We start from the raw sequence: 27,812 nt of genomic DNA, 5'->3' as shown, positions 1-27,812 counted from the left end.
CAGGCCGAGGCCGGCAGGCTTTGGCCCAGTAGTTGTCTATAGCAGTAGCGTAGGTCTTACTCATCAAGAATCAGGATCCCAAGAAAGAGATTATTGGACGCAGCTCCCTTATATGGGCAGGGGCTGGCCATTTTAGGATTGGTCCACACCATCTGTCAATCAGCTTTACAAAGTGTTATGGGTAATCACATGACCCATGAACCTCCAAAGGTCCTTTTACCTACCATAGAGTACCAACCCAAGTCACATGACCTAAGGCCCTGCGACGCTATGAAGGTAAGCATACATATTATATACAGCATTTACATGTAATTTAACAGAATATTAACTAGATGAGGGGTGACTAGGGGATGACTAGAGAAGCAGACCCCCACAGTTCCTAGGAACTCTGACTTTGGGGACCCCCAACCAAGGTATGGTATGCAATACGGTACAGGGACACCACAAATGTATATATTGCTGCATACATTACGAGTACTATAGGGTTACTGGAGCTCAGTTATTGGGGAAGACCAGGAATGAGTCATTTATTAATCACTTGTCTCTGTTTACTATTGCTAGTTTACATTATTTGGGGTCAACAATAATTTAATTTAATTAACCCTTAGTGTGCTGCCTTCGAATATATATACAAGCAAAAGCAAAGGCCACAGCACCAAACTGGAGACTCTCGATGTGCAAAAAAGAGGCTAAAAGTACAATGACCCCCCGACCTATGATGGCCCCGACATACGATAATTTCAACATACGATGGCCTCTCAGAGGCCATCGCATGTTGAAGGCAGCATCAACATGCGATGCTTTTGTATGTCGGGCCATAGCAGGTGATCTGTGTGCTCCGGTGATGGTCACTCACCTGTCCCCGGTGCTCCGGACCGTTCACTTCAGGATCCCCTGCATCGCCATCGCTCTCCTTCGTCATCATCACGTCGCCCCGCGCGCCGTCCCATCATCCAATAGGAGCGGCGTGTGCAGCGGCGATGAAGAGCGACGATCCCAGGCAGCAGAGACGGTCCAGAGTAGCGGGGACACTCTGTAGGAGGCGGTGCTGGGAGCACTGGTAAATCTTCTTTAAGACAAATCTTAATGCGATTTTGGTGGACGACTTTTGGCTCATACCCAGACTTCTGAACTTCCTACACTTCGGCCTCAGGATAGGGTAAAGCCATCCCCATATAGGGCTCTGTCTCCCAGATGGAATCTAATGTAATGATGCTGGATGTGGATCCACTGACCTGTGTGGCTAAGGTGCCGCTGGTCTTCTCCAGAGCCTGCCGCAAGGCAGAATGAGCTTGCTGTGGCAGGTGACACCCAGGTCGCTACCCCCGATACAACTCGACCACACTGGTAGCTGTGCAGGCGAGGTACAAAAGGATAAGGCAAAGGCGTAGTCGTAGTCGGACTTAGCAGGAGGTGTAGGCAGGTGGCAAAGTTGCGTAGTCAAAAAACGTAGCGGAAGGGTCTAGAACAGTGATGGCAAACCTTGTTGAGCCCGAGTGCCCAAATCTTAATACACGCCAACTTTTTTTACCTCAAAGTGCCAGCACAGCAATTAAATCGTAATACTGAGGTTTAAGTTTAGAAAAAACAACTCATACAGTTGCCATAACTAATTAACATCTTTTGTTTTAAAAGAAGAACACAACAACAGAGTTCAATGATCCAAACTTGTTGTTTTTTTAATTGATAGTTTATAGTTCCGCCACATTATTTTGTAGTTCCCCCCACATTAAATTGGAAGCACAGTTCCCCCATATTATGCTGACAGTATAAGTCCCCCCACATTAGGTTGTAGTTCCCCCCACATTAGGTGCAGTATAGTCCCCCCACATTAGGTGCAGTATAGTTCTCCACATTAGGTGCAGTATAGTTCTCCACATTAGGTGCAGTATAGTTCCCCCACATTAGGTGCAGTATAAGTCCCCCCACATCAGGTGAAAACCTGATTCACCCTCTCGACCTGTCCATTGGATTGAGGATGGTATGCTGAGGAAAAATCCAGCTTAACTTTGAGACGTGAACAGAGGGCCCGTCCAGGGGCGTACCTAGAGCATTTGGCACCCGGGGCGGACCCTTTGTTTGGCACCCCCCACACACACACACACACCCCTTAATCATACCCCCTCCCTCCCCTCCCCCCAGGGGCGGACTGACAACACTCGGGGCCCCCGGACCGAAAAAAAGGCAAGGGCCACTGCTAGGCTCTGCAGCTCGTCAATCTTCTACCACGCTCCTATTCCACCCAAATCCCACACACAATAAAATTATATTTTATTAAATTAAAATTTATATATGTAAGAAACACTTTAACGTAGGTAAATTTCCATGACCAATAATACTGGTATACAAGAAGTAAATATATACCACCACACAATAACTGCATAATACCGCCATACTGTACTGAATAAAACCACTATACACAGACCAGTATACTATACAGGATCTGTATACAATATAAGCGATTATATTCAGGACCATATGGCGGTGGCGCTGTACACAGGATGTGTATACCATATAAGTGATTACAGTTACATTTTGGGACTCACAATTACGTCTTTTCTGATCAGTGGCGTCCTCTTTCCTTTTCTTCTCCATCCGGATAAGACCGCCATGTGGATCTCTTAACATCTGCAGGAAAAACATGTCAGACTCTGCATATATTCAGTGCCCTCCTCTACACAATCTTTCCATCTATAGGCCCACAAACTGTAATAATTCCCTCCTTGGTGTCCTGCACAGTAAAAGGGCAGGTAGGTAGGTAGCCAGGTAACCCCCTCTTTCCCATAGGTATATGCAGAGTTACACCCCCCTCTTTCCCATAGGTATATGCAGAGCTACACCCCCCTCTTTCCCATAGGTATATGCAGAGTTACACTCCCCCTCTTTCCCATAGGTATGTGCAGAGCTACACCCCCCCTCTTCCACATAGGTATATGCAGAGCTACACCCCCCTTCCCCATAGGTATATGCAGAGCTACACCCCCCCTCTTCCCCATAGGTATATGCAGAGCTACACCCCTCCCTTCCCCATAGGTATATGCAGAGCTACACCCCCCTCTCCTTCCCTTTCCCATAGGTATATGCAGAGCACCCCCCCTCTCCCTCCCTTCCCTATAGGTATATGCAGAGCACCCCCTCTCCCCCCGTCCCTATAGGTACAGTATATGCAGAGCACCCCCCCTCTCCCCCTTCCCTATAGGTACAGTATATGCAGAGCACCCCCCCCTCTCCCCCCCTTCCCTATAGGTACAGTATATGCACAGCCCCCCTCTCCCCCCTTCCCTATATGTACAGTATATGCAGAGCACCCCCCTCTCCCCCCCCCTTCCCTATAGGTACAGTATATGCAGAGCACCCCCCCTCCCCCCCTTTCCTATAGGTACAGTATATGCAGAGCCCCCCCCCCCTCCCCCCTTCCCTATAAGTATATGCAGAGCACCCCCCCCCCCTACAGGTAAAGGCAGGGTTAAAAATAAATAAATAAAAAACGGATGTTCGCCTGATATCCCACACAGCGATCTCCTCAGCAGCAGAGGTCACGTCTCCTCTGTGTAGGTGCAGATGCGGCTCACACAGAGGGGACGCCTTCTCCTGTATGTGCGTGTATCGCGCATACAGGAGAAGGCACCGCTGTCTGCTGGGGATCTGGGACGAGTGTTCCGGACCTCAGCAGCGGCGGCGGGTCGGTCCGCCCCTGGCACCCCCCTTGAGAGTGGCACCCGGGGCGGGCCGCCCCCCCCCCCCCCCTTGGTACGCCACTGGGCCCGCCATAGCTTAGAAACTAACTGGACTCCACGGTCGGATACAATAGGGGAAGGCAGTCCATGTAAGCGGAAGATGTGGTAAAGGAAAAGCTTAGCAAGCTGCAGTGCAGATGGAAGTCCAGGCAGAAGCACAAAATGAGCCATTTTAGAAAATCGGTTCACTACCACCCAGCTGACTGTATTGCCACCGGAGGACGGAAGGTCAGTTATGAAGTCCAAAGCAATATCGGTCCAGGGGAGCTCTGGGACTGGCAAGGGGTGTAGGAGACCCGCAGGTTTAGAATGAGGAGTCTTGATCCGGGCACAGACCGAACAGGAACGGACAAAATCAACGACATCCCGTTTTAAACTAGGCCACCAATACTGTCTGGAGATGAGCAGCAGGGACTTGCGGACTCCGGAATGACCGGCCAGGAGAGAGGAATGACCCCACTTCAAGACTCGCAATCTTAAACGGGGAGATTTGAAAGTCTTTCCAGGGGGTAGGTGCTGTAAATGAGACGCTCAGGAGGAATAATATGCTGAGGAGGAGATTCCTGGTCAAGAACATCAGAAGACCTGGAAAGAGTGTCTGCTCGTAAATTCTTCTCTGCCGGACGGAAGTGAATGAAGAAATCAAATCTGGAAAAGAACAGTGACCAGCGGGCGTGCCGAGAATTGAGTTGATGGGCAGTGTGGAGATACAGTAGAGCAAGTTATTGTGGTCAGAATATATAGTAACCGGATGTACAGAGCCCTCCAAGAGATTACGCCAGAGCCAGCTTTATTGCCAGGAGTTTGCACTCTCCAATAGTATAGTTTTTCTCCGCAGGAGAGTAGGTCTTAGAGAAAAAAACGCAGGTTACGATTCTTCCTTTGGAAGACTTTTGCGTCAAGACAGCACCAGCTCCGACTAAAGAAGCATCCACCTCCAAAAGAAATAATTTGCCTGGATTGGGTCTAGACAAAACCAGAGCTGAAGCAAAGGCGGATTTTAACTGTTTGAATGCCTCTTCAGCCTCTGGAGTCCAAACCTTAGGATTAGAATTCTTATTTGTGGGAGAGACAATGGGCGCTACCAGGGCTGCCATCAGAAATTTTGGGGTCCCTTACACAGCTTAAAGCCTGGGCCCCCGACCTCCCAACCTCTTGTAGCCTCCCCCCAGGGCACAACTGCCATCTTCCCCATCATCCATAAAAAAATATTTTAAACACAGGACAAGAAAAACAAGAGCGCGTGAGTTCAATTAGGAAGGAAGGAAAGAGTAATTATCACCATACATATTACCATCATACTGTTGCTGATCAAATCCTGTATACAGAACTCAAAGGGGTACTCCCCTACCTTACTTCTTATCCCCTATACACAGGATATATACCATAGTGTCCCGCAATCACTATGCCTGTTTTATACTGCCCGTGGTTTTTGCAGCATAAAACTGATTATAGATTTCCTCTAACTGTAAGTAACTATATTAAAATATACTTAATTAGAAGACAATAAACAACTTGAATTGCAAAAAAAGAGAAACAAAGTGCCCCCTCCCTAACACAGTAGTAACAGCAGATCTTCACTCCCAAGATACCCCCACTTATAACTGGTCTCCCCTCTCCAGCTCCCCCCCCCCTTATAAGAGGTCTCCCCTCTCCAGCCCCCCCACACTCACACAGCAGGACTCTCAGCCCCCCTTCCCTTTACATAACAGCCCCCCTGTCCAGTCCCCCCTCACACACAGCAGGACTCTCAGCCTCCCTTCCTCACATAGTAATTAGTTCAGGTTCTCCTCTTACCTAGAGTAGCAGATCTTCCCCTGAGCAGCTTCTGTTCCTGTGTGCCGTCAGCAGGAGGAGCCAGAACCAGTGAGGAGAAGGCAGACAGTAGAGGCAGCAGTGAGCGTCCTGTCTGAACAATATGTAGTACAGACTCTGTAGCCTCTGGACCTCCGGTCACTGTGTCAGCTGTCAGTCTCAGGACTTGTGTGCGCTGCTGTAGCTGCGGTGCACAAAGGTCCTGAGTTCTCAGGCTGACACACTGACTCATCTATATGTGTGTCGGGACTCCTAGCCTCCAGCCACTGCCAGTGTTCCGACCTTGGCTGCCTTGGGACCCTTGCTGGAGTACTGGCTGTACCCCCCTGACGGCGGCCGCCCTGGGCACTACCAAGGTGAAGTAATGAGGAATAAGTTGCCGATAGTAATTGGCAAAACCAAGAAAGCGCTGAATAGCTCTTAAGCTGGATGGTCGTGGCCAATCCAGTACAGCAGACCATTTGTTAGGGTCCATTTGAAGACCTTGACTGGTAACGATATAAACAAAAAGAAATATATAATAAGAAATAATTATATAACCAGTCCTCAAGAAGTAGTGAAAAGAAGTAGTGAAAAAAAGAAGGAAAGAATGAATAAAAAGAGGGAAGTATTAGTGATTTCGAATAAAAAATGTACAGTGATATGTGAAATAAAAATAAAAATAAAAACAAAAGTAAAAAATAAAAATGGAAAGGAAAAAGGAAAAGGGAAAATAAAAAAATAAAAGTGAGTATGAAAGTGCACAGTATCGAAGAAAAATGGATGAGAGCAAAGTAATAATTAGAAAAAATGAATGAAAGTAATGTGAATATTAATAATTGTTAAATATAAAAAAAACTAAAAATAATGAAAATGCCTGCAGAAAATGATAATTCTTAAACAATCATATGCATTTATTAAAATAATACTAATTGATGCCTGGGCAGGGCCCTTGCTCAGGCATGCGGTATAAATGTTCCAATAAAATAATTTTAAAAATGCCAACTATCTCAAAATACAAAAATTAAAAAATAGTCCTTTGTAGCCGAAAAAATGTATCAAGTGATGTGAATAGCAACAGTATTGAATGTAAAATCCGGCGATCGGAGAGACTGTGTACTCCAGTGATACTCCTATGTAAAACACAGTCACCTTAAGCTGTAGTAAATGTTTCAATGTTTCATTCAGAAAATATATTGTGATTGCTCACTGTTATCAACTTGTGTCCCACAACAGATGTTTGTAGAAATAGCAATATTAATAGCAAGATACAGTTGCTTATGTGAGATCAGGCACAGTACCTTATGATTTTGTTCACCGTGATGATCGGCAGCTGTATATCTCCAGAGTTGCAGGCTCCGGGGACTGTGGGAGCCCAGTGCCCGCACGGACCGGATCAATCACTGCCCTGGTATGGGTAAGGAGGTACTTTTCGTGCCGTGGTTGGGACGATGTGATGATACGGATTACGATGATGTAAACCGCTGGGTAATAGATCGTAACCAAGTAGGAGTATCGTGCTTCGCACAGCTCAGTGGCCGGTCTGTGGAGAAATCGGCAGCGGCTGCCCGGCGTCCTCGTGGCGTGTGAATGGCGCGCCAATTCACAGTGGTCCACTAGTCCGGGTCCTACAGCGCTGTCTAGGTAGTATCGGCTGATACAGGTATAAAACCAGATTTGAGATAGGGATGGCTGATAGATATAAGACAAGGCTAGACGCGTTTCACGACTTGATGTCGCATTCCTCAGTAGCCTGATTAAGCGCTTAATCAGGCTACTGAGGAATGCGACATCAAGTTGTGAAACGCGTCTAGCCTTGTCTTATATCTATCAGCCATCCCTATCTCAAATCTGGTTTTATACCTGTATCAGCCGATACTACCTAGACAGCGCTGTAGGACCCGGACTAGTGGACCACTGTGAATTGGCGCGCCATTCACACGCCACGAGGACGCCGGGCAGCCGCTGCCGATTTCTCCACAGACCGGCCACTGAGCTGTGCGAAGCACGATACTCCTACTTGGTTACGATCTATTACCCAGCGGTTTACATCATCGTAATCCGTATCATCACATCGTCCCAACCACGGCACGAAAAGTACCTCCTTACCCATACCAGGGCAGTGATTGATCCGGTCCGTGCGGGCACTGGGCTCCCACAGTCCCCGGAGCCTGCAACTCTGGAGATATACAGCTGCCGATCATCACGGTGAACAAAATCATAAGGTACTGTGCCTGATCTCACATAAGCAACTGTATCTTGCTATTAATATTGCTATTTCTACAAACATCTGTTGTGGGACACAAGTTGATAACAGTGAGCAATCACAATATATTTTCTGAATGAAACATTGAAACATTTACTACAGCTTAAGGGGACTGTGTTTTACATAGGAGTATCACTGGAGTACACAGTCTCTCCGATCGCCGGATTTTACATTCAATACTTTTGCTATTCACATCACTTGATTAATTTTTTCGGCTACAAAGGACTATTTTTTAATTTTTGTATTTTGAGATAGTTGGCATTTTTAAAATTATTTTATTGGAACATTTATACCGCATGCCTGAGCAAGGGCCCTGCCCAAGCATCAATTAGTATTATTTTTAATAAATGCATATGATTGTTTAAGAATTATCATTTTCTGCAGGCATTTTCATTATTTTTTGTTTTTTTATATCTAACAATTATTAATATTCACATTACTTTCATTCATTTTTTCTAATTATTACTTTGCTCTCATCCATTTTTCTTCGATACTGTGCACTTTCATACTCACTTTTATTTTTTTATTTTCCCTTTTCCTTTTTCTCTTTTTTCTTTCCATTTTTATTTTTTACTTTTGTTTTTATTTTTATTTTTATTTCACATATCACTGTACATTTTTTATTCGAAATCACTAATACTTCCCTCTTTTTATTCATTCTTTCCTTCTTTTTTTCACTACTTCTTTTCACTACTTCTTGAGGACTGGTTATATAATTATTTCTTATTATATATTTCTTTTTGTTGATTACTGGGTCTTTTGGGGTTTTCAGACCTACCAGTTAACCTCGGAGTAGATGGTAGATTGAGCTGCACTGCCTCTTTGTCTTTTTTTGGTAACGATATAACCCAGTAAAGGAAGACTAGCTTTTTCGAAAATACACTTCTACGGTTTAGCATAGAGATGGTTGTCTCGGAGACGTTGTGGGACCTGGCGGATGTGGGAACAATGAATCTGTACATTGGACGATTAGATGAGAATGTCGTCCAAATAGGCTATGACACAGGAGTACAGAAGGTCACGAAAGATATCATTGATGAACTCCTGGAAGACTGCAGGAGCATTACAGAGTCCGAATGGCATCACAAGGTACTCAAAAAGTCCATCACGAGTATTAAACGCAGTCTTCCATTCGTCACCTTCTCGTATGCGAATCAAGTTATAGGCTATACGAAGGTCAAGTTTTGAGAAGATCCTCACTCCACGCAGACAATCAAATAATTCCGAGACCAATGGAAGTGGATAGCGGATCTTGACGGTAATTTTATTCAGGTCACGATAATCAATGCAAGGTCGCAAAGCACCGTCTTTCTTTTCCACAAAGAAGAATCCGGCTCTGGCTGGGGAAGAAGACTTCCTGATAAAGCCTTTTTGAAGGTTTACTTGAATGTATTTTGACATGGCCTGAGTTTCAGGAATAGACAAAGGGTAAATTCTGCCCCAAGGAGGAGTAGTCCCGTGCAATAAGTCTATAGGACAATCGTATGGACGATGAGGTGGTAAAACTTCAGCTTGTTTCTCACTCAAGAATTCAGTAAAGTCCTGAAGATCCGATGGCAAACCGTGTAGAGGAGTCGAAGGAGACACGAACTTAGACAAAAGTGTATGAATACAGTTGTCCCCAACGGAGAACTTCTCGAGTTTTCCAATCCAGCTGCAGGGCATGGAGTTGCAACCAAGGTAGGCCAAGGAGAAGAGCGGAGGTACAATGAGGAAGTACATAGAAGGACAAGTTCTCCTTCTGCAAGACTCCAACCTGTATAGACAACAGTTCCATGTGGAGTAGCACAGTACAGTCCAGATTTTCTCCATTGACCGAAGAGATGTACAAAGGCTTCAACAGGCTAGACACTGGCAGATGATACCTATGTACTATGGAGGCATCAATAAAATTTCCCATAGAACCTGAGTCCAGGAAGGCAAGAGCGGAAATTATCTCTTTAGAGGGTAGTAAAAGCTGGACAGCCAAATTCAAGTGTGGAGAGGAGGTTTTCACACCTAGGGAAGCCTCTCCCACAAACTGGTCGGAGCGTCAAACCGGAGCGCTCACCATAACATCTAATTTGTTAGTAGCTCATAGTAACTTAGTTAGTAGCTTAGTTAGTAACTTCCGTAGTCAGACTTTATTACCCACCTGGAGTGGTTTGGCGGAGGCATGGCGGTTGTAGTCTTCTCGTTGTCTTTGTTGGGCCTCGCCCATTTTCTTACTGACAATCTGATGGTCAGAAACCCACTCCAGGGACGCTTGTGGAAAATTGTTGATCAGGGCCTGCAACCCAAATGTCCAGTCTTTCGGCAATTGCCCATGTTGTCCCATCACCAAGAAGAGGGGGTGTATTCGGTGGAGCAGTGCACTATATTGTGGTAAATTTCCAACAACTCGGGTAGTAACCGGGGCCATTCTTCTTGCCTGGACACAGAGGCTGCTCGCAGCATATGGATGAAAACTTGGTTGACACGTTCACAGAGCCCGTTCCCCTGATAGGCAGTGGTCCAGAGCTTCTTGCAGTAGTGAAATTGACATAGTTCTTGGAAGAGTTGGGCCTCGAAAGCTGTTCCATGGTAAGTTAAGACAGACTCCGGACACCCAAGGGTTTGCACCCATTTGCAGTAGAACATCTGGGCCGCTGTCTTGGTTGTGAGATCTTTGACGGGTACAACGACAACCCATTTATAGTAATGATCCGCCATGGTGAGAACACAGGTATACCTGGACCGGGTAGGAGACAATTTCACATGGTCTAGCTTGACCAACTGGTTGGGTCTGTCATTCTGGAGAAGGTGGAGGGGTGCTCTTGCATCCTTGCGCACATTCTTGGTGATGTTACAGACAGCACATTCACAGCACCATTCTCAGTGTTGCTCCGCATACCGATCCAATAGAATCTTCGCCTGACAGTGGCTGCGTTGATATGCGTTGCGGACCATCGCTGCATCTCTTCGGTGAACCAAAAGCTGATGCAGTCGATCACCAGAGACCGGATCTAAAGAATTTCAATACAACAGTCCTTTGTGCGCAAACAGTCGCTTCCTCTGTTGCCACAGATGTTTCAACTCATAGTCACACTGGGCCCGGCGTAGATGGGTTGGTACCTCTTTCGCCAGAAGGTAGTCCAACAGATCTCACATAACTTGACTTTCATCTTGGAGAGACTTCCAGGTATATAAGTGTTTTTTAACCCTTTCGGACCTGGGTTCACTGTCCATGAGGGTGGTCACAACATTCTGGTTCACAAACCGTTGATAAAATGGGGGCATCTCCACGTATTCCAACAAGTCCTCGACAGGTGGTTCTTCCCCAGGGGTCATCCGAGACAGTACATCACCATTGACCATTTACTTGCCACTTTGATGGTGAAACTGTAATTAGCTAATCTTGAAGCCCAACTTGGCAGTGTTCAGGTGGGCCAGCGGGTTATTATCCGTGCAGACAGTAAATGGCGTGGCAGCCAAATAATTCTTGAATTTTTCTGTCATGGCCTATACCAGGGCGAGAAGCTCCAACTTGAATGAGCTGTAATTGACATCGTTCTTCTCAGCTCCTTGCAGGTTACGACTGGCATAGGCAATCATTCTCACTTGCCCTTCCTGGACTTGGGACAGAACAGCTCCCAGACCTACAAAACTGGCATCAGTATATGGCTGGAACGGCTGACTGTAGTCTGGATACGCCAAGATGGGTGGTTCTGCCAGCAGATGCTTAAGAGCTCGGAACGCTGTCTCTAGCTTTTCGGCCCATTCAATAGGTAGTCTTCCATTGTAGTTCTCCTTCACCATACCCCGTGGAAGAGCTGTGAGGGGTTCTGCAATTTGGGCAAAGTATGGGATGAAGTGGTAGTAGTAGATGGTGAATCCAAGGAAGCTTCTGACATCTTTCACCGTGCGTGGGGTAGGCAAGTTCTTGACAGCATCCACCTTTTCAGGATTTGGCTGGACTGACAACATGTCCCAAGTAATAGAATTGAGGTATGAGTAAAAGACACTTTGATGGTTTGATCTTCAGCCCGTGCTTGAACAAGACTTGTAAGACTTCTGACAGATGACTGAGGTGTTCCTGGTAAGACTTATAATACACCATGACATCGTCCAGGTACAACAAGACACTTTGGAAATTCAAATCACCCAGGCATCTTTCCATCAGATGGAACGTAGCAGGGGCATTACATAGCCTGAATGGCATACTTTTAAACTTGAACAACCCCATGGGTGTCACAAAGGCGGTCTTCTCCCGATCCTACTTGCCAGTATCCGATGGTCAAATCCAATGTGGAGAAGTAAGCAGCAGACCCGAGGGCTGTAAGCAACTCCTCGATCCTTGGTAGAGGATAAGCGTCCATATGTTTGCCAAAGACAGTGGGGGTGCTTGCTGAAAGCTTCATGATATCTTTTAGCAACATTGATGACTCTATCGACCTGGTCTCTTGGAGTAGTGTCTTCCCAGACCAGGAGCTGTGCCCACCAGGGCTATGGGGGTTTAGCACTGGTTCCATCAAAAACTTGAGCTGTATGCTGTCTGGACACCAGATGTTCTGTCACAATGTTGTATTTGGGTAGGACAGTAGCAGAACAGACAGGTTTACTCACCGCACCGGGACCCTCATGTTAGTTACAGTGACGAGGCTACTCGCAGCTCGGACAAGAGGATGATTTTCTAACTGCATAGGTTCCAGCAGGGCCTGATAGTCCCTATTCTTGACTCCGGGACTCTGCAGATTTCACCTTGTTTGTTGGCAAACTTCTGTTCCGCCTATAGAACTTTCAAGTGGTGCTGTACAGCCCACTGATCTGAAGGGGACATATGGTGAAGAGAGGCATACAAAGCATCTAATAGTTTTTCATAATGCTCATATCCAATATAAACTCAGCAGACCCCTTATCTGTCACATTAGTTACAATCACTCCCTGTCCGTAAGTACATGCTTTCCCAACTGAATAGTTGACTCCCAGTATCCATGTCTGGGGACTGGTTGCTCATTACCTGCAACTACCATGAAATGAACATCATCATTCCCAATGTTGATAGAAAACACGTTTAGACCCTGTATCTATCAATTCCTCTAAAGGTACACATTCTACAATAACTGTTACAAAGGGGCAGGAGGCAACATAAAGTTAGGGTCCTGACTTCAGGGGTTGGATCTGGTAACTGTTTTCCTGAGGGCAGGTCCTCGACCTCAGGGTGAATCTGTTTAAATCCCAGCACTGCATTTTCCGATGGCCGGGCTTGTTACAATTGGTGCAGAAAGTTCTCTGAGTCCCCAAATACCTATTGGGTGGAGAATTGCGGTAATTGGGATTGCGGGGAGCAGGGGCAGGGGCAGATTTCCTAGGTAACGGTGGTTCACGATCAGGTGGAGCAGGCCAGGTGGCAAGCTCCTTAACAGCCTTGGTCAATTGCTCAATGTCCTGCTTAACGTTCGATAAATCTAAGGCTGCGGTGACTGCAAAGTGGGTTGCACTGAGATGGGGACAGGGGACGGTGATGGTGTATGCCTGGCTACTGCCCCTAGTGGCTCTTGAACAGGTGCAAGGGAAGTACCAAGTTTCTATAACTCAGTCCCGGACTCAATTACTTGAATAGCCAGACTTTTAAAAGCAAGCAATGACATGTTAGGGTTTTGGACTGCTAACATTCTTCATTGGGCCTTGTCCCACTTGTTATTGGCTCCTTCAATGAACCTGCCCATTAACACCTTGTTGCCCTGTTCAAGAGTTATACCATCTAATTTTTAAACAGTTTCTAGGGCATTCTGTAGGGCTACATCATACGCTCTCAAAGTGTCACCTGGCTTTTGTCCCCTTTCATACAGCCGGAGACATATGTAGAATGTGACTCCAATACCTGGTACAGTCCTTCAAAGATCTGCTCCACCGTCGCCTTCTCTAGTGCCGGTCCCTGGAGTTGTCCAGTTGTACCTGTTGGTTAGGAGGAAAAGAGTAAAAGACAAACAAACTCTGGATCCTCTCTTTGAAATCCCTCAGGGTGAAGGGGTCTCCATGTAGGTAGGGAGGACAGGGTTCCCCATGAATACCGGTGCAGACGCTGGAACACCAGGACCGTTGATGTTGACTGGAGGCAAGGGGGGCAGGACACTGGCTACTGGAGCAGGTGATGACCTTGCTGCTGGAGATGAAGGGGCGCTGGGTTCAGACATTCTGTTGATTTTTGAGTGCGCTGTCATTTTCAGAAGAATAAGGTGTGATCCCCTTTCAGAGAACTGATTAAGTGCTGGAGCAGCTCCTGTTTGACTACAGCGGACACTTCCTCTCTATTTTGCAGGTACCCTGTGATGAACAGTCTTGTGGACAATACCGTGACAGTAATGGTAGATTTGGGCACCGGAGACTTGATACAGACGATCGGTGGTGGTTGAGGAGCCTGTGATGTAGCGTGGCTTCGCCTGTGACTGCTGGAGATGGGTGCAGCAGCCGGAGACCTCCAAGATGGCTGCACCCAGGGAACTTCCTGTCTAGGTCCGGTCAGCAAAATCTTCCCCTGTGCAACACAGGGAGGCACTTTGCTTCCTCCTCGCTTGATTGAAGAGGCGTCACAGCTGGGGACTGACATGGGCGGAGCTTTGACCGCTCGCGCGTGTGGGAAACACCGGCCTGGATGAACTCTTTCAGGTATAGACTCTATACAGTTCACAATGGCAGATAACAGTCTTTCCTTCACCTCCTCCTCTATTTCACAAGTGCATCGGATTAAACACTTTTTACTGACAAAGTCCCGTACACTTTCTGGCGCAATTTTTGTCCACATCTGCATGCAAATTTTACAAATAATACTGGACACAGTTCGCACTGGGGGGTTACTATTTGCATGAGGTGCACACCCATATCCTGTTCGTAGAAGGCCAAAAGTTGTGGTGAGGGTGGGATGCAGGGCAGATGGCATCCTGGGTTCGGCACGGGGGCAAATGATGACTCCAACACCAAGTTACAGAACAACGGCAGCTTTACTGATTCAGACAGATGTAACAGTCTATACAGCTTGTTTAGGCCCAAGCGGGTGACCAGTGACTTCAGAGACTACAGGGCTTGCTGGGACTTATAGTAGACTTGGACAATTTGATGCAGGGCCACGCTGACTTGACACAGACTTGACTTGGACTGACTATGACAGACTTTACCCCTTTTGTAGCTTACCAGTCCTTGACTTGGACCTGGGGGGTAGTGGACTTGTAAATCTATGGCTGCGTGGTAGACTTTAGGCCTCTTTAGGACACCAGACACTCTCTCCAGACTTGACCTCACTGCAACTCAGCACTAAAGAGCCTGAAGAAAATCCACCCAGGGCTTTTATGGGGGAGACTCAGGAGGGGTCACTGGTACCTACCCTGGTTACATTCATTTGACAACATCTCTTAAAGGTATAACACATTATATGTACAATACATTATATAACATAGGCACTGGCAGTGATATATACAAGACAGGGCCCAGGGGTCACAGGATGGAGATGCTGGACAGGGCCACCACACATTCTTATATACTGATCTCATATGCTGTCTTTACATCCCAACCTCATATCCTGTCCTCACATCCCCACATCATATCCTGTCCTCACATCACATCCTGACCTTGTGGTGGCCCAGTACAGGAGTTATACCCCTGTACTCTTGGTGCCCTGTCAGGCAGCCTCCCTGCAGTGTCCCCTGGGCCCCTTTACCTGTTCCCTCTGTACAATTGGTTTTATGCTATGTATTGTATATGAGTGTTGTACCTTTAAGAATATTTGTCATGTGGTTGACCTGTTGTCATGTGAGTGTAACCCAGTGAGGTGTCAGTGACCAAATGACCTAAGGGTGACCTATGGGACCCCGCCAGAGTCTCCCCTATATAAGCCCTGGGAGGAGTCTCTTCACTCTTTCTCTGTCTTTGAGCTCAGCTCTGAGTCTTTGCTGAGGTCCAGCCAAGCCAAGTCCTAAGAGTGTGTCTGGAGTCCATAGGAGACCTCGAGTCTGTCAAGCAGCCACAATTCTTCAAGTAAACTACAATTGGGGTATAGTCAGTCCCTTTCAAGTCAGTCAAGCCAAAGTCATCTGATTCAGTCAGCGTGGCCTGCAGCAATATTGTCCCAGTCCACTATTAGTCCCAGCAAGCCCTGAGGTCTCTGAAGTCACTAGTCACATCCGTGGGCCTGGTTAAGCTGTATAGACTAGGGGTATGAATCGGCAAGAATTTGGCGATACAATACGTATCGCGATACACGTATGACGATACGATATATCCCGATTCTGTTTACGAGACTATATCGCGATATATCCTGATTCTGTCTAAAAAACAATGTCTTTTACACTGTTATACACTTTATTAGAATTTTAGGAGGAATCATTAGATTCCTCAGACAGATGAATAGAGTTGTATTGAACTCCCTTGATCTGTGATCCATTGATAGAGCCTAGTCAAGCCAGGCTCTATCAATGACAGAGCCACGGGACAGCAGGAAGCAGAGGTAAGCTCTCCGGCTACCTCCAAAGTGGATCTCCCGCGATCGCGCTGCGGGGTGGGGGGGGTGTTTCGATCCACCCCACCAGCCCACCAGGGAGCATTCCCATGTCCCTTTAGACGCCGCTGTCAGCTTTGATAGCGGTGATCTACAGGGTTAATAGCCAACCGCGGCGATCACTTCATGCTGGCTATTAGCGGCGGCCCCCGGCTATTGAAATCAGCTGGGGGCTGCAGAGTATGGAGCAGGCAGGGGTCCAGAGCCCACTCCATACAGACTGCTGATCGCCTCATGCTGGCTATTAGCGGGGGCCGCAGAATACGGAGCGGGCATAAGTCGGGAGCCCGCTTCATACACCCAGAGCGCTGCTGCGCTTGTCAGGTCCGGTCTTGCGTGCAAGAGCCGGAAAAATTCACCTGCCCGGTGCCCAGAACTGCATGTCCCGGGCATCGGGAGATACGAATTCCACATACCTAAAAGGATCGATTCAAAAATATTTTGAATCAATACCGTATCGCCAAATAAAAAATCCCGATAATCGAGTGAATCGATTTTTTTCTTACACCCTTAGTATAGACTGTTCCATCTGTCACTCAATAAAGCTACTGTTGTCCGTAACTTGCCGTCGGATACTTTATGGCCCCTTGTGCCTAGCCCAGGATTCAATGGTATACCTTCGGGTGGTACTGAGCATAAACCACGCCATGAATACAAGGGGTTAATGCCATCTGCCCTGCCTCACACCCTCTACCACAACTTCATATGCTATCCTCATATGCCGACCTTAAAGGACATCTGCAGCGTTACAAATACTTATCCACTATCCTCAAGTTAGGGGATAAGTGTTTGTTCGCAAAGGGTTTGAATGCTGGGGCCCCCGGCGATCTCCTGTATGGGCCGCGGCTCTCCCGTGCAGGGGGCGTGCCAGCCGCAGCATGACGTTGCAGCCGGCATGCCTCCTCCATACATCTCTATGGGAGAGGCGGGGAGACAGCATTCGTGCCTCCCCGCATCCCCCATAGAACTGTATGGGGACAGGGAGGAGACGGGGCGTCACCGTCGACCTCTAGGTCGACGCTACGCGCCTTAGCGCTCACCATGAGCTCTTATGGCGGCGCCCCGTTAGGGTGATTGGGGGGTCCCAGCGGTCGGATCCCCCGCGATCAAACACTTATTCCCTATCCTGTGGATAGGGGATAAGTGTAATGCCGCTGCAGTTGTCCTTTAAACCCTGTGCTTACATCCTGATTTTATCCCGTCCTCATATCCCGACCTCATATCCCGTCCTCATATTCCCACCTCATATCCCGTCCTCATATCCCCACCTCATATCCCGCCCTTATTTCCCCACCTTCTATCCTGCCCTCACATCCTTTCCTCATAATCCCACCCTTTTATGCCGACCTTAACCCTGTCCTCACATCCTGACCTCATAACCCGATCTCATATGCTGTCCTTACGCCCTATCCTCACATCCTGACCTCATATCCCATCCCCCACACACTAACTATTCTCTGCACCAGCCTGTTGGACAGTCGGCAAGATGAATCCTGGGCAATCTCTGCAGCTTGAGAGCAACATTATTAGGAGAGATGTACCGGAAGTCCCATAAAATTGCATGGACTACAGAGAAAAGACCCCAACCTCGCAAATGGGGCTTGGTTCTGGTTGATTTTACTCTCTTTATAGATGCCTAATCAGTTACGTCAACCAAGATTCCACAAAATAGCTCCAGCCATTTGGAAATGATGCTAGAATTGAATTAAATAAATAAATAACTAACTGAATAATTAAATACATAAACATAAATATATATAAAGGAAATGTGCTCATATATCTTTAGTTCATTCAATTCTAGCATAACTTCCAAATGGCTGGAGATATTTTGATGTATATATATATATATATATATATATATATATATATATATATATATATATATATATATATAGATTGTACATAGGTTATTGTGTCTTGAAGGAATCTAAATATTTCCTTGATATATTTATATTTTCTGTAGTATAGCAGGACCAGGCTTCCAGCAGTATTAGTCCCTGTCCCCTGTACACTAGATGCAGACATTCCTCCTGTCCACTAGATGCTCCTCAATCCTCCGTCCCCATCACAGGCACTGGAGGCTCTGATGCTGTTTTCATGTCTCTGTCACTTTAAACAAAGGGATCAAGGACCTTGGCAATTGAGCGAGCTGGTGGCCGGGAAGTGAGGTGCTGCTGGTATGGGGGCACCGGGCATCGTGCAGCCGTAGCCCTGGCACCGATGATGGTCTCGCTGCAGCTGTGATCCTCCCTCCTCCATGCTGGGGATGAACACATACCAGCATCCATGCATATTTTATAGAGGCAAGTTTACCAGCCTGGCATAGCAGGACCCTGAGCCGGTGGATGGCAGCAGCCCTCTCCCGGGTGGCATTGTCATTGGCTATGCTCTGGCTGTGCCAGAAATAAATCAGCTGTGGGTGTAATAGGACACGGAGAGCAGAGCAGGGATTCACCCAGCAGGGAATGGACTCCTCCTTGTGATCTGCCTGCATGTGAACACTATCCTTAATAACACTCCTGGAGAACACTGGGCATGTGGGCACTGACTGGCACAAGAGTCCCATTCGACTAAGGCCTGGAATAGACTGTAATTAAACAACGTGGAGAATCTCAGGAAAACCAACCACTCCAGGACCAGGAGGGGGCATTACTGGGGTAACTAACCTGATTGTATTTACTTTATATCTGTATGTTCTATGTCCTGTACCCATCACTAAACTGGCATGTGCCAATGCAATGCATTCTGCAACACCCCTCATCTGCTGGCTCAGTGTTCCAGATCCATTGCACTGACTAGCCTGCTGTCTCATATATCACTGGGATCTCTGTGTCAGTGTCTGCAAACTGTGGACCTGCAGCTGTTGCAAAACTACAACTCCCAGCATGCCCGGACAGCCAACGGCTGTCCGGGCATGCTGGGAGTTGTAGTTTTGCAACAGCTGCAGGTTCACAGTTTGGAGATCACTTCTCTATGTCTAGTGTCAGATATGCTTACACATATATATATTTATTGTTCACTTTTCTTACTGTTACTGTTGTGTTTCAATATTTAGCAATTTTAAGCATAAATATTTATTGCGTTCATTGAAATCTATTGTTGAGCCTGACTATGGGATGACGGATAAAAGAAGTCCAGATTAGAAAAATATTGATCCCCTCCGATCATGACTTCATCTGACATATATTTCCTATATATTTCCTTCTAAGAACCGCCGGAAACCTTTCCAATACGTACGTGTCTACGATATTAGCAGCCCCATACTTTAATAGGATATCCAAACATACATGTCTAGGGTATTAGCAGCCCCATACTTTAATAGGATATCCGAACATACATGTCTAGGATATTAGCAGCCCCATACTTTTTTTTTCTTTTTTATATTTTGTCTTTTATCTTTATCTCATACAAAATGACCATTTACATAACATTTGTTTCATTGTACATACATCTAAACATTCATCTATATATCCCACAACAGCCCCATACTTTAATAGGATATCAAAACATACATGTGTAGGATATTAGTAGCCCATACTTTAATAGGATATCCGAACATACGTGTCTAGTATATTAGCAGCCCCATACTTTAATAGGATATCCGAACATACATGTCTAGGGTATTAGCAGCCCCATACTTTAATAGGATATCCGGACATACATGTCTAGGGTATTAGCAGCCCCATACTTTAATAGGATATCCGAACATACATGTCTAGGGTATTAGCAGCCCCATACTTTAATAGGATATCCGAACATACGTGTCTAGGATATTAGCAGCCCCATACTTTAATAGGATATCCGAACATACATGTCTAGGATATTAGCAGCCCCATACTTTAATAGGATATCCGAACATACATGTCTAGGGTATTAGCAGCCCCATACTTTAATAGGATATCCGAACATACATGTCTAGGGTATTAGCAGCCCCATACTTTAATAGAATATCCGAACATACATGTCTAGGGTATTAGCAGCTCCATACTTTTTTTTTTCTTTTTATATTTTTTATTTTATCTTAATCTCATACAAAATGACCATTTACATAACATCTGTTCCATTGTACATACATCTAAACATACATCTATATATCCCACAACAGCCCCATACTTTAATAAGATATCTGAACATCCGTGTCAATGATATTAGCCGACCCATACTTTATTAGGATATCCGAACATTCGTGTCAATGATATTAGCAGCCCCATACTTTAATAAGATATCTGAACATCCATGTCAATGATATTAGCAGCCCTATACTTTAATAAGATATCTGAACATCCATGTCAATGATATTAGCAGCCCCATACTTTAATAGGATATCTGAACATCCGTGTCAATGATATTAGCAGCCCCATACTTTAATAAGATATCTGAACATCCATGTCAATGATATTAGCAGCCCCATACTTTAATAGGATATCCGAACATCCGTGTCAATGATATTAGCAGCCCCATACTTTAGTAGGATATCTGAACATACGTGTCTAGGATATTAGCAGCCCCATACTTTAATAGAATATCCGAACATCCGTGTCAATGATATTAGCAGCCCCATACTTTAATAGGATATCCAAACATCCGTGTCAATGATATTAGCAGCCCCATACTTTAATAGGATATCCGAACATACGTGTCTAGGGTATTAGCAGCCCCATACTTTAATAGGATATCCGAACATACATGTCTAGGGTATTAGCAGCCCCATACTTTAATAGAATATCCGAACATACATGTCTAGGGTATTAGCAGCTCCATACTTTTTTTTTTCTTTTTATATTTTTTATTTTATCTTAATCTCATACAAAATGACCATTTACATAACATCTGTTCCATTGTACATACATCTAAACATACATCTATATATCCCACAACAGCCCCATACTTTAATAAGATATCTGAACATCCGTGTCAATGATATTAGCCGACCCATACTTTATTAGGATATCCGAACATTCGTGTCAATGATATTAGCAGCCCCATACTTTAATAAGATATCTGAACATCCATGTCAATGATATTAGCAGCCCTATACTTTAATAAGATATCTGAACATCCATGTCAATGATATTAGCAGCCCCATACTTTAATAGGATATCTGAACATCCGTGTCAATGATATTAGCCGACCCATACTTTATTAGGATATCCGAACATTCGTGTCAATGATATTAGCAGCCCCATACTTTAATAAGATATCTGAACATCCATGTCAATGATATTAGCAGCCCTATACTTTAATAAGATATCTGAACATCCATGTCAATGATATTAGCAGCCCCATACTTTAATAGGATATCTGAACATCCGTGTCAATGATATTAGCAGCCCCATACTTTAATAAGATATCTGAACATCCATGTCAATGATATTAGCAGCCCCATACTTTAATAGGATATCCGAACATCCGTGTCAATGATATTAGCAGCCCCATACTTTAGTAGGATATCTGAACATACGTGTCTAGGATATTAGCAGCCCCATACTTTAATAGAATATCCGAACATCCGTGTCAATGATATTAGCAGCCCCATACTTTAATAGGATATCCAAACATCCGTGTCAATGATATTAGCAGCCCCATACTTTAATAGGATATCCGAACATACGTGTCTAGGGTATTAGCAGCCCCATACTTTAATAGGATATCCGAACATACATGTCTAGGGTATTAGCAGCCCCATACTTTAATAGGATATCCGAACATACGTTTCTGGGATATTAGCAGTTCTATACCTTGATAAGTGTCCACACCTTCTCCTTTAAGGCGGCGAGCATTGTGTTGCCTGCCAAGCAGGACTGTTGTTGTAGATGTGTGCTTTGTATACATAGGCGGCCGTTGTAGCTGGATGAAATGCCAGCTGTTAGATTAGTAGGCTCCTAAGGATTTGCTGAACAGAGGTATGGGACTGCAGTAAATCTCCATGCGGGTTGCTGGGAATACTAACATCTGTGCCGGATTCTCCAGAACACCATTACATCTTTTTGTTGTTGATAGGCTTGAAGAATCCTTATTTAAAGAGAGTAACAATCCCAGTGTGCATTCATCCAGTTGAGGCTGCTGAAGACACGGCTTCGGTGGTTTGTTTGTGACACGACGCTATTATTGTGTCTCTCTCCAAGATGACAGTGATGGAAATCTCAGATTTTGGTTTACGGAGTGAAAAAGTACTTTAGTTCAAAGCAGGGATCTCATTTTGTGCCCATGATAACAACAACTGGATGACTAGAATAATAAAATAGAGAATATTGGATATTACGCCACGTTTTAGTCTAGGACTTCTTTGTAGCACCAACTAAAACAAAAGAAAGCGCTCCGTAGTGTGATAACGTGATGGCAAGATATAAATAAGACCAGAATGAATGGTGCTCACCAACGGTAGTTGTACTGCGCCAAGTACAACAATGGTGACAGCGTGTGAAAATCAAGGCAGACGAGAACCTGCAGCCGCTCCTGAGGCAATACACAGCAGTCAAGTGAACACCTCCAAGGGGGATCTCAGGATCAAGCAAGGCGCATCCTGATGCGCCTTGCTTGATCCTGAGATCCCCCTTGGAGGAGTACGCTTGACTTCTTTGTAGCACAACAGTGCAGTTTGTTCCAAATTTTGGTTATTTGAGTAGTAGTGATCTGATACAGGCAATAGGACAAATGAAACAAGACGTCTTAGCAAGATAAAAAGAACTGTAAATATTAAAGGGGTTGTCTAGTCATTGGAACCTAGAATGGAGCGATCAACGCAGGTCTGGCTCCTTCCATCCATGGTACTCTACCTCAAGAACTCTCATCAGCGATCGATAACACCCCACTTGTATCCCCATTGTAAAACTTAAAGGAGAACTCCAGCAAAAATTAAGTTATCCCCTATCTATAGGATAGGGGATAAGTAGCTGATCACAGGGGGGGTGGGGGGTCCGACTGCTAGAACCCCCTGCGAACTCTGGAACGGGATCCAGTTCCCAGTGAGGAGTGCGTGCTGCAAAGTCCATTCCTGGCCAACTAAATGCACATTGACAACCAAAGACTTTAAAACATACACACAACTAGCCTCCCTGACATGTTTTGTTCCTCAGAGGTTTATCAGAGGTCTAGGCTAATGGCTTTAATAACCCAAACCGCTGATGAAGCTCGGAGGAGTGAAAGATGTCAGGAAGGCTAGTTGTGTTTATGTTTTAAAGCCTTTTGTTGTCAACGTGCATCTAGTTGTTGGTTGGACTGCAGCCTGCAGACTGCTGCAGGGGTATTGGGGTTGAGTAGTTTGTAACTTACCCTTGCCTCCACTGGGGTACCTTGTTGTTTCTTCTGTGCATGGGAAAGGCTGTATTCACACCATGGTTTGTTAATACGGTCACTGGATCTGGCTGGGGGGAGTAAAAATCGGGCCCCAACCGACCCAGATCTCATTCATTTGTCAGATAGGGACTCCGGTCGGCTCATTTTTGCCCCGTATCCGGTTTTGTGACTGGACCTAAAACCGTGGTATACTTCGGTTTTAAGTTCGGTCACAAAACCGGAGCCGGATCCGGTGACTGTATTAACACCCAAACTCTGGTCAGTCAGATGTGTTTCTTGAGAAATTATCAATTTTTCGATGATATATGCTGTTCAGGACCTTCAGAGTGAAAGCTGGTTTTGTAGATGGTGGGAGGCCTAACATCCCTAATATAGTTAGTAGACATAAGTTGTGTTTAAGAGACATCACCATTAACTATAACAAATTGGGCTGGATGTTTCTTTCCCAATCATTTAATTTTCGCACAAAGTAAGTGTAGCCATAGGTGACTGGCATCCGCTCATATTGCTCTTGTATTATGCCAAACAGGTGTTCTAATGGAGACCTGGCCATTTTATTTGGAGACCGAAAGATCTTTGATCACAGGACAACAGATGGCAACCAAAACTGTTGCCAATGCCCTAAAGGATTTTCAAATGATGACAAGAATGATGACAGTCTTCCTGCCATTTACAACCAGCTCTGCTGCCACTTTTCTACAGCTGTACCTCAAAAAACCCATTCCCCCTGTGTGTAACAGATGTGCTACATGAACCTGCCTTTGATGCCACTACCTGCCAGAGAGAATCAGGACTGTTTACTGTGCTATTCTGGGCAATGTCAATTGAAATAGTACTGTAAAATAACTAAGAACACCTCAAAGAAAGTGCTTACCCCCCAAAATACATATGTTTAACAATAAATGGGCTTAAGGTAAAGCCAATTAGAAATCAATACAAAGAAACCATTAAAAATAATACTAGCCCCACCACAGTATCCAGCTATAATAAGTTATTTACAGGCAAAGTTATAAAACATGAATAACATGTGTCACGTATGGGCAGGGAACAGTGAAGCCCTTACTCACCCATAGCCACTGCCCATTCCTATTGCCTATCTGCCCTAAGTGACGGATCGACAACCACGATGACAAACCCTCCCTGCTAAGTGCTGGGGCAGAGTTTGTCAAAATAATAAAATACAAAAACAGTAGGAGTCGGGAAACAGCTGGAGGCACGCAAACTAACAGAGGTACACTAAGACACACACACGGTCAAATCAATGTCAGTCTAGCCAAGGTCAGTACCAGGAAATAGTGGAGTACAGGAACACTAAGCAGGAGAGTAGTCAAAAAGCCAAGCCAAAGATCAAAACCTGAAGTCAGAAACACTATGGGGGAGATTTATCAAAACCTGTGCAGAGGAAAATTTTCCCAGTTGCCCATAGCAACCAATCAGATTGCTTCTTTTAAGAAGAAGCAATCTGATTGGTTGTTATGGGCAACTGGGCAAATTTTCCTCTGCACAGGTTTTGAAAAATCTCCCCCTATAAGATTGCTTTTTACTAAACAAAGTCTTTCACTGGTAAGGACTAGAAGCACACTGCAGGTTTAAATAGCCAGCTACACAGGTGCGATCTCAGCATGTTCAACTGACCAGCCCAGATAGCTAGGGCATAGCCAGCAACCAAACCAAAGCTCAAGAAAGTTTAACCCTTTCGGTCAGACACGGACGAGTCATTACAACATGCTTCATTATTGAAGGTAAAGTTAATAGTACAGATTTCATACCTGGTGCTCTCAACCAGCCCCCAAATTGGGAGAAATAAATTCACATCTGCCCAGGTTGGCAAGAATGACATGTGCAACTTGATATCTAAGCTGCTGGTTTAGATGGAAAAGGGGGCAGGGAAACTAACAAATTACTTATTTAAAAGGGTACTCCGGTGGAAAAAAAGATTCTTAAATCAGCTGGGGCCAGAAAGTTAAACAGATTTGTAAATTTAAAAATCTTAATCCTTCCAGTACTTATAAGCTGCTGTATACTACAGCGGAAGTTCTTTTCATTTTGAATGTCCTTTCTGTCTGACCACAGTGCTCTCTGCTGACACCTCTGTTCGTATCAGGAACTGTCCAGAGCAGGAGAGGTTTGCTATGGGGATTTGCTTTTGCTCTGGACAGTTCCTTACATGGACAGAGGTGTCAGCATAGAGCACTGTGGTCAGACAGAAATGAAAGAAAGAAAAAAAAATTCCTCTGCAGCATACAGCAGCTGATAAGTACTTGAAGGGTATAGATTTTTTAATGGAAGTAATTTACAAATCTCTTTAACTTTCTGGCACCAGTTGAAAAAATTGTACAGAGATTGTCATCACTCACATTGGACCCTGTCTCCAATGGGGCTTACAATCTAGATTTTAAATTAACCTACCAGTATGTTTTGGAGTGTGGGAGGAAACCAGAGTACCAGATCACCCATACAAATATGGGAAAAACAAGCAATCTCTTTGCAAATATTGCCCAGGTTAGATTGGAACCCAGCACTCCAGCACTGCAAAGCAACAGTGATAAGCACAGAACCACCATGCTGATCTCAGTGTCCTGTACATGGAGAAAGTGGTCACCTCATAGGCTTAGTGTCCCTAACAGGGTGAAAGTGGTCACCCTTAGTGGCTCATACAAGGAGGATAGGGTCATCTCACCTTATGGGTTCTGTAAATAGCTTGAAATATGGCTGGCGGCTGCTACTACTACTACTACTACTACTACTACAGAGGGGCTGCTTCTACTTCTTCAGGGGGCTCTACTACCTACAGGGGGCTACTACATGTATTTCTTAATTTTTATGTATGTGCATGTTTTGAGGCTCTTAAACATCTAAAGTCTTTTAAATATGGCTCTTGTGTTGAGCAAGTTTGGCCACCCCTGGTGTATCATTAAAGGAGATATCCAGTGGTGAAAAACTTATCCCCTATCCTAAGGATAGGGGATAAGTTTCAGATCGCGGGGGGGGTCTGACCACTGGGGCCCCCCACGATCTCCTGTACGGGGTCCCGACAGCCCACGGGAAGGGGATGAGTTGACCACTGCACGAATACAACTCTATGGCAGAGCCGGAGCACTGCTTTCGGCAGTCTCTTGCTCTGCCATAGAGTTGTATTGCGGGGGGGGCGTGTCGGCCACCGCTTCCTGCGGTGGTCAACACGCACTATCTGGCCAGAGAGCCGGAGCCCCGTACTGGAGATCGTGGGGGGCCCCAGTGGTCGGATCCCCCGCGATCCGAAACTTATCCCCTATCCTTAAGATAGGGGATACGTTTTTCACAACTGGACTACCCCTTTAACATGGTTTCAGATAGTGGTTTTAGGTTTTAGTGATGCATGTGTCTTTTCTTTCTTTTTTTTTTTTCTACAATTTTGTTCCTATAACTTTTTTCACAGAAAACAGCAATTGTGGTGCAGTAATTGCAGAGTTTCCTTTTCTTTTGTTTTATTTTTTCCTGACTGTAATAAACTCTATAAAACATACACAACATCACAGCTGCAGCATACTCCTTATTCAGTAAGACTGCAAAAGGGGCAGTATTACTGTAATTATATTCTTGACTATAGGGAGCTGTATAGTAGCACATCTGCTAGACTCACCTCTGCTACACACTGGGGGAGATTTATCCAAGCTGTCTATGTCCCGCATCAATATAGACCAAACTACAGAGGGTTAGGCCGGTCTATTGTGCGCATAATTTATCAAAAGGCGCACGACTCTTGGTAAATTCTGTGCACGGACTTTGTGATCTATGCTTTAGACTGTATCTAAACCTGCTCCAGTATAGTCTGACATTTCGGCGTACTTTCAGCTGATGCGACTCGTCGCTGAAAAGTCGCTTTTGATAAATTCAGCACCAATGCATTTTCCAATGCATTACCGTCTAAAATAGACTAGAATGCATCGTGTTCTAAAAATCCTCTAGAGCAAAAGCCGCAGAATACTCGCACATATTTAGACTGCGACTTTCTGTGTGACAAATTTAGACAGGAAAAACCAGTCTAAATCCTTTGATAAATATCCCCCACTGTGTATTAAAAACCCCACTAGATTTGACCACCAACTAATAAGTCCTGACCATTGTGCAGATGAACGTAAATGATCAACGAAATGAATTGACGGTAAGGTTTGGCGACGGCTGAAGATCTGCTCAATACTGATAGGGCCAGCTAAATACTGATAGGGCC

At 45.2% G+C, this 27,812-nt stretch overlaps 1 protein-coding gene and 1 long non-coding RNA gene across 3 annotated transcripts in view; one reads left to right on the top strand and one right to left on the bottom strand.

Annotated features, from left to right (window-relative positions):
• Window positions 1-22,753, bottom strand: part of LOC130368413 (uncharacterized) — a 51,810-nt gene extending 29,057 nt beyond the window's left edge. For both annotated transcript variants that reach the window (XR_008892450.1, XR_008892451.1), the window contains exon 1: window positions 22,045-22,753. This is a non-coding gene — a long non-coding RNA (uncharacterized LOC130368413). The remainder of the gene's footprint in view (window positions 1-22,044) is intronic.
• The window catches only part of MAN2A2 (mannosidase alpha class 2A member 2), a 126,512-nt gene continuing 117,092 nt past the window's right edge, over window positions 18,393-27,812 (top strand). Inside the window, exon 1 of the mRNA XM_056572036.1 lies at window positions 18,393-18,963. The gene's annotated coding sequence lies outside the window, so the exon portion shown is untranslated. The remainder of the gene's footprint in view (window positions 18,964-27,812) is intronic.

Source organism: Hyla sarda, chromosome 4 (genome assembly GCF_029499605.1).
Source record: "Hyla sarda isolate aHylSar1 chromosome 4, aHylSar1.hap1, whole genome shotgun sequence".
Lineage (NCBI taxonomy): Eukaryota > Metazoa > Chordata > Amphibia > Anura > Hylidae > Hyla > Hyla sarda.
This window is presented reverse-complemented; position numbering and strand designations above follow the sequence as displayed.